This window comes from Xenopus laevis, chromosome 4L (genome assembly GCF_017654675.1).
Source record: "Xenopus laevis strain J_2021 chromosome 4L, Xenopus_laevis_v10.1, whole genome shotgun sequence".
Classification (NCBI taxonomy): Eukaryota; Metazoa; Chordata; class Amphibia; order Anura; family Pipidae; genus Xenopus; species Xenopus laevis.
In genome coordinates this window covers 133,094,764-133,102,984 of record NC_054377.1, presented here as the reverse complement: position 1 = coordinate 133,102,984, position 8,221 = coordinate 133,094,764, and the positions used below count along the sequence as shown (strand labels likewise).

General features: G+C 39.1%; 1 long non-coding RNA gene across 1 annotated transcript; it reads right to left on the bottom strand.

The window, feature by feature from the left end:
- Window positions 1–351: 351 nt before the first annotated feature.
- On the bottom strand, window positions 352–2,059 carry LOC121403120. The gene is made up of 2 exons (XR_005967067.1): window positions 1,663–2,059; window positions 352–483 (listed from the first exon to the last, which is right to left on the bottom strand). It is a non-coding gene; the product is annotated as an uncharacterized LOC121403120 (long non-coding RNA).
- Between the last annotated feature and the right edge of the window lie 6,162 nt (window positions 2,060–8,221).

Here is an 8,221-nt window from a genome sequence, read left to right as displayed (position 1 = left end):
ACACTTGAGTATGTTAGCAGCCTATTGATCCATGTTTGGGCCCAATACCTGTAGTGGGCCATAGATATGAGGTTGGCAGTCCACTTCTCTGCACATGTTTCCCATGAGATCAGTTATTGTACTGGCAGCTACATATTTGGATCAGCCCTGCTAGATCCATTACTTGAGTGGGGAAACTGGGCAAAGAGCTGCAGGTCCAAGATGCAGATTGGCCAGTAAAGGGTAAAGCGATACCGAATTCCACCAATGGAACAATGCCTGTGGCAGAATATTATATTTGCACAAGGGGAGCTGGAGGGAAAGGAAAATAAATAGAAGCAACTAAAAAAGTAAACAGAATTCAGTCAAGTGCTTAATACACTGAGGCTCTTCCTTTCCCTTCAGGGTTTTAAAGCAATAATTTCAGATCCAACCTCCTTTATTCAGGGCAACTGGACTCTTTTGTGTACAAGCAGTCTGGGATACATTCAGCCAATGCCGGTTCTGTAACAAGCAGAATAAAAATGAAGTTGAAGAACAGAAGTAAATTGCACGGAGAACTAGTGTGAAAATTCAAAAATCAAACTGTACTGTCTGGGCAGTCATAGCACAGGTTCTCGATTCAAGAAAGAAAAAAAAAGCAAAATAAATAAACTTTAAATAAATACTTATAGCACTTTTCCCAATAGGGGGCCTAGTTTGTAAATCAGTCCCTCGGCTGGAGCTTGGCAGCTCTGGAGCGGAGTGTGACTGAGGTCGGCCCGGTGACGACGATATTTTGAGTGAAGGTGTGAATTGGTATAATTGCTTCTGGAAGGGAACGCACACTGAGAGCTGGGACAATTAAAGGGCCACTGTACTGTTAAAGCTGAATCAAGTTCCTGTGCTGGCAGAGTTGTACAAGGGCTTTCTTTGTGGAAGAATGACATTCTGAGCTAAAAGAATAAAGTAATGGGATGCTTGTAACTAAGGGGATAATATTACAGACTCAGAACATTACACCAGAGACCTGCCCATGTTTCATTGGATGGATCTGCACCTGGAACACAACCCATCCCAAAAATTATGTTTTTACCTGCTCTGATCTGCTTCCCGTTCTGCTACCCACTGGAAGTGACATCATTCAAGAGCCGGTCAAAGGGGGAAAGGGAGGCAGAGAATCGCCTGGCAAGCCCCCCTTAAACCCCTACCTGCTACCCATGCCAAAACTGAGATTCAAGTAGACCCTGACATTTCAAGTATCCTACAGGTGGCCATACACAAGCCAACCCATACAGTACACCAACTGATTGGCCCACCTCAATTTGTTCAGGCTGGCCACCCAAATAATGGGAGCAGCAGAAAGTGACGTATTGCTGCAGGGGTGTATTGTAGCTACTCTTCACTTGCTCCCAGCAGACCAACAGCATTGTCCATCGCTGCTAATCCTCCACCCATCAGGATCTCAAAATGAACAGTCTAAACAGGCCCCTGACTGGACATACATGCCCAGATGGGGTAGATTTGGGCAAATTGTAGACCTAGTCATCCCCTGCATAGGCCTGTTATAAAGAACCAGACTATGGACAGCGATGGACAGGTCTCTGAGGAAGTGTTGTATCACGAAACGCGTCAGACCTCAGACGCTATGTTTACTAGATTGATACTATGTTTAAATATAGTATAACGTTTTTTTTAACCAACCTGGAGACATGCGATCAATTTTTGAAACCCAGGAGTGTGCTGCCTTTATTCCATTGTGTTGCTGTTGGCGTTCCCCCTAGAGACGGACTCGGGGCTGGCTGCACTCGGGTCACAACGACTGCAGGGTAAGATTTCAGCTTCATTCACTTTGATTTATATGCATTACTGAAGACTGTGGAGATCCTGTCTTTAAAGTTTAAGCGCAGGGTCTGGGGCATCTAGCACCCGGACCAACTGTTATTTACGGTGAGCAGGGTTAGGTCTGTAATTTATTAATAGCTGTAACTGAACCCGTCTTTATTAAGGAGAGTAAAGTCATTAATTGAGCCGGAATTCTTTCTTTACTGTCTGCCCCTGGCCTTAGGCCTTGGATACCTCTGTACACCATGATAGATAGATATATATATGTTTAGCAACTATACTGTGTACATGTTGCTAAACTTTAAATGGTGCCCATTTCTGCTCTTATTAAAGGGGTGGTTCACCTTTAAGTTAACATTAAGTATGTTACACAATTGCTATTCTAAGCAACTTTTCAATTGGTCTTCATATTTACTTTTTTATATTTTTTGAGTTATTTGCCTTCTTCTTCTGACTGTTTCCAGCTTTCAAATGGCGGTCACTGACCCCATCCCAAAAAACAACAAATACTCTGTAAGGCTACACATTTATTGTTATTGCTACTTTGTATTACTCCTCTTTATATACAGGCCTCTCCTATTCATATTCCCGTCTCTTATTCAAATCAGTGCATGGTTGCTAGGGTCATTTGGATCCCCACGTAAAAAGAAAAGAAATGTAAGGCTACAAATCTATTGTTCATAGTTTTAATGACTCATCTTTCTATTCAGGCCTCTCCTATTGATATTCCACTCTTTTATTAAAATCAATGCATGGTTGTTAGGTTACTTTGGACCCTAGCAACCTGATTGCTGAAATTGCAAGCTGCTGAATAAAAAGCTAAATAACTCAAAAATCACAAATAATAATAAAAAAGAAAACGGGCTCCAAAATGTCTCTGAATATTGCTCTCTGCATTATACGAAAGAGGTAACACAATGTACCAAAAGAGTATCATCTATAGTAAGTATTTTCTTGCTATTTCCTACTATGTTATTGCCTACTGGTTACTGGAGGGCTTTGTTTCATCAGTCAGATCTCCCAAGAATAGCTGACACACCGCTAACATCTGTTGGCTACTGGGGGACATCCCTGTAACACACAACCTGGGGCAGTGACATTGATTATAAAACAGATGCCCTGGTCGTTTAATCTAAATACCCCTGTTGGATTATACAGAGAGATGTCTGCTATCCGCCACCTGGCTCATTTGCACAGAGCAGTGCACCGGCTAACCACATGCTTGTATGTTTGGGTGTTTGTTCTACAAAATAACAGTCGGCAGTTTGTATTAACCACAATGACGCAGAGTGAATCAAGCCACATCTGCTTGATATTGCAGCATAGGCAGAATCTGGCACCAGGGGGGGAGGCGGGGGGGCAAGGAGGAGATTAATCATTTGTACCCAGTCTTGTGTCAGCGTTGCACAGAGCAGCACATAAATCAATGCGTGTCTAATTATCCTGCATTCAATCAAATGAACAGAATGGTAACGAGGGAATCCGTATGTAATTGCCGGTATATAAGCAAATGACTGTACCATTAGATGAGAAGAAAAAGGAACAAGGGACACCTGTTACTCTCCCCCCCCCCCAATTATAAACGGCTCAGGGGCCGCAAGTGGGACAGTCGACAGTGCAGTCGAACCCCCATTTTATGTTTTTCAGGGGACCAGGAAAAAATTTGAAAAATGTAAAATCAGGGAAATGTGTTAAAGTATCTTTTTCAAGTACTGAAAGGATATAAGCACAGGAGTCAGTTTTACTTAGAGATAAAATATTTATTGTGTTACTAACAATGATTAAACATTGCAGCGTTAAAGGAGAAGGAAAGGTTTAGTGCACTTGGGGGCAGGCCCAGAATTGTGGAAAGGCCCGGGCCTAGGGCGGCAGGACAATTTGAGTGAATAAAAGGGAGGGGACAGGGGTTTTCAGCACCCGCTTTGTAAATATGGTCCTGCTTGGGGGTGCCAAATCTTGAGCACACCCAAGTGATTGTATTTAATCACCTGAAACCCCGAGCTGGTGCTCCTATCAGCAGAAAACTGCACCTGTTATTCCAGTGAGCACCACGGAACGATCCAATTCCGGCTTCTTCTTTCTTCGAATTTCCCGGGGCAAACGCATGCGCAGTTTAAAGAAATAGCCAACTTTTTCGTTAAAGTTCGGACTTTCATTCTTCTTCACATGCGCAGCCACGCAAAGAAAGAGGAAGACGGAAGAAGATTACTCCGTGGTGCTCCCTGCCGGTGCAGTTTTCTGCCGATAGGAGCACCGGCTCAGAGGTTTCAGGTAAGTCAATACAATCACTTGGGGGTGCCTAACATTTGGCACCCCCAAGTGTACAATGCCTTTCCTTCTCCAATAATGTTACACAATGGGGGGCATGTGCAAGGCCTCTCTGTCACATACACAACCTAAAGCAGGCGTCCCCAAACTTTTTGTTACCCAGTGAGCCACATTCAAATGTAAAAAAAAGTTGGAGAGCAGCACAAGTATGAAAAACTGGTGGGGCCAAATAAAAGCTGTGATTGGCTATATGGTGCTATGTGGACTGGCAGCCTACAGGAGGCTGTCTTTGGCCATAAACCTATTTTTATACAACCAAAACTTGCCTCCAAGCCAGAAATATAAAATAAGCACCTGCTTTGAGGCCACTGGGAGCAACATCCAAGGGGTTGGTTAACATCATGTTACTCATGAGCCACTGGTTGGGGACCACAGACCTAAAGCAATAAGTGATTGGTGCAGGACTGTATAAGGGGCTAATTGGAATTGAACATTTACAGGCAGAATGACAGCAAAATATACATCTGGTTAGTATTTTAAACTTCTTTATTTCACAAATAATAATATTCATAGAGGGGAAAAAAGCAGAACATCAGGACAAAATTTTGATGCAAAATCTGGGAAAACATTACTTAAATACAGGGAAATGCACCCATTGAAATGCATTATAAATTGGTGGGACCGCAATTAAAAAATTTAAAATGCAGGAAAACTTAAAGGGCAAGTCAACCCCAATATAAAATAAAAATTGCCAAATAAATAAACTTTCCAATATACATTCATTACAAATTGTCAGTGCTTTAAAAGTTAATTGTAAAAACAATTGCTATTGAAAGCAGCATTTGTTTAACTCCCAGTTGTTACTTTTTAAACAATGCTGCAACAGTCTTGGTTCCCCAGCAAAAACAGGTCTGTTAATCAACTGCCTTGTCTTACATTGTATCAACAGTCTTAGACATCAGGGCAGAAAATAGACAGGGACAGACAAACACAGCTTTCAATAGCAAAACATGTACAAATAACTTACGTACCATAGAAAATTTGGAATGAATGTATATTGCAAAATAACATTTTCTATTTTTTTATTTTGGGGTTCACTTGCCCTTTTAAATCAGGGCACTTAAAATTGAGATTTCACTGTATATCTAGAGTTGCTCATACATTGTACAGTGGGTAGAGAGGGAATATTTGATACAAGGGGGATATAAATCGGGGGCTGATTGGTTGCTATGAGTCCAAAGACCCAGAGCAATGTTTACATAGACCTTATTCCAGCTATCTTAAAGATGTATGGTCAACCCACAATATACGCCCTTTTCATTTGGTGTTAGAGAGATGCTGAGGCTGATTTATTATTGCTCAGTAACTATAGTTCCCACTCACTAAATCTTTACAGACCCAGTTAAGAATAAGCAATATATTTTCTGCACTGGAATGATGAGTTCTACCAAAGAAAGTAACTGTCCAAATGCTTTCTCCCCACATGCATTACACATCGCTGAGAGGATAGTTCTAACTACCTCTACATAGTTTATTGTATTCATATATTTTAAAGTAGTCCCCTTCAAATTTACTTTTATGATGTATGTAGAGAGTGGTCATTTGCAATTGGCTTTCATGTTTTATTATTTATGGTGTTTTTTTAGTTATTTAGCTTATTCAGCAGCTCTCCGGTTTGCCATAAATACCGGTTTGGTATTTATAAACAAACACAGTAATCATTACAATGACAATTGCAACCAAAGTAAGGCAGAAGTATTTTAATTCGATGGTCGCATTTCGAATTTTTTTTATCTTTGAAATTCGACCCTTGATAAAAAAAACCTTACCAGTCCTCTTGTTTTTATTACCTTACTAACATGTTTTTCAAACAAATGTTGGTTAAAATAAAATGCAACTTTGTTCTATTGTTTTTTATAACGCTTTTCTTGGAAAACATGCATGCACTAAGCACTTTTAGCATGTTGATGTAGATTGGCTCATTCTAAGCAACTTTTCAAATGGTCTTCATTTATTAATTCTTTTTATATAATTGTTTAATTATTTGTCTTCTTCTGATGCTTTCCAGCTTTGAACAAAATCCATATGGTATTCGTGAGCTCACTATAAAGGTTATTTGTGCACAAATAACAATATGGTTTATTGTTGTGTATTTTATTCTGTTTTATATGTTTGAGTGACTTATCTATTTTTTCCAAGTTTATATTTGATTCATTTAAGGACAAACATATCACAACCCCAGATATTGCTCAGGCGCTTTCCAATGATGGATTTATACTGTATGATTCTTCAGGACACTGGGGAATTGTGGTATCTGATATAAATAGTATATTTTGATTTGACTTGGACAACCTTATCACTCACTCTTGTAGCTGTTGATTTCCTCGGTGGACACACCTACATACTTGGATATGGACATTTAAGCCTGATTTTTAGCCAAACAAGTTTGATGAGTTAGGAGTGGAAGTGATCTTAAGAGCTAATGTAGCTGAGACAATTTTTTGAAAATATTGTAATGTTTGCATATTTCTATCTGCGCATTTTATTTTTAATTTACTATTTGAATGTAGTCAATATTTTGTATTGACTATGTAATTGTACTTTATATCTTTACAATGTTGCGTAGATAAGTAGCGCTATATGCACATACATGTATATATATGAGAACATAATATAACCCAATATCTATTTTGGTTTGGTGTCTACTTCTCCCTAACATGTACTTTACCAGAACTATTTTAACTCAAAATGTTACATGGAGAAATATAATAATTATAGAAAGCTGTAAATAAGTGCCTTTATGTGTATTGGTTTAAATCCTGTTGGTCTTTTCTGCAGAAAACCATCTCTTTCAGATTTTGAGAAGTGCTTAATTGGTTACATTTTGCTTTGTTTACTTCTATTGTTTATAAATCATTAGTATAGCTTTGGCACTAGATGCAGCAACAAAGTTAATGTTTAAAGAGAGTAGTGATGGGCGAATAAATTCACCTGGCACGAATTCGCCAGTGAAAATTTGCCGGCGTCAATTTCCGATTTTCAAGATTTTTCGTGAAAATGTCAGATTTTCAAGTTTTTTTTGTGAAAACCTTCAAATTTCACTATTTCTGAAAGAAATCCTGCAAATTGCACAATTTTTGAGTGAAATCCTTCAAATTTCACAATTTTTGAGTGAAATCCTTCTAATTTCACAATTTTTGTGTGAAAACTTTGGAATCTCACGATATTTTTGGCGAACTTTCCGATTTCACGATTTTTCCTGAATTTTTCACCGTTTCGAGAATTTTGCTTGAAATTCGCAAATTTTTCAGCGAATCAAAACGGGAGAAATTCACCCATCACTACTAAAGAGCAAGTATCAATCGAGTAATTATAATGGGTCATGTTGTACAGGGTTTAATTTCACTATGGGAGTGAGGTGAATGTAAAGAGTGGTGGCATTTCCATCCTTTTTCCTGTTCAGCATTTTGACATATTAACCAAATAGGTGTCACTGCACTGCTTTATAAAATAACTCAGTAAATTGTGATAAAATGCACAACAATGAACATGACACCTACAACTAATTTGCACATAAACAGAGATGTTTGGTTTCAGAGACTTGTGTTCTGAATCAGAAAGACAGCTGAACACCTACCTTAAAATTCACGAAGGATCCCATGTTCTGCAACCGACGACGAGAGCAGTATTAAAGGAGGCGTGCCAACTAGTGAGGCTTGTAATGCATGGTGGTTAACAGAGACATTTTCTTTTTCCTTTGTATGAAAGGCCTTGAGAAAATCAGAGACTTTCTATATATCTGAAGTGAAATCCAGGATGGATGCAATCTACCCATGCCGCCAACATGTACTCTCAACACAAACGCTGACAAAGATCCAGTGCAGGAATTCAGACCCTTGGATGTTGTTTCTATACTCAAAGTCCAGAGACCAGCAAGTCAAACAATTGTGCAAATACAAGGGAACTTTAGGTATTAGTGTGCATGGGCCTGTGGGGTTATATGTCACCATTTCAAAAATAATAAGCTTCACCTCACACAAATGCAGTACAATTGCTTATTGCAACAAATCCAATTGTTTGTCTTACTGTGCCACATGTGGCGTTGCCATAAGAAATGTAATTTGCCAAAAACACAAGCAAGCTATAAAAT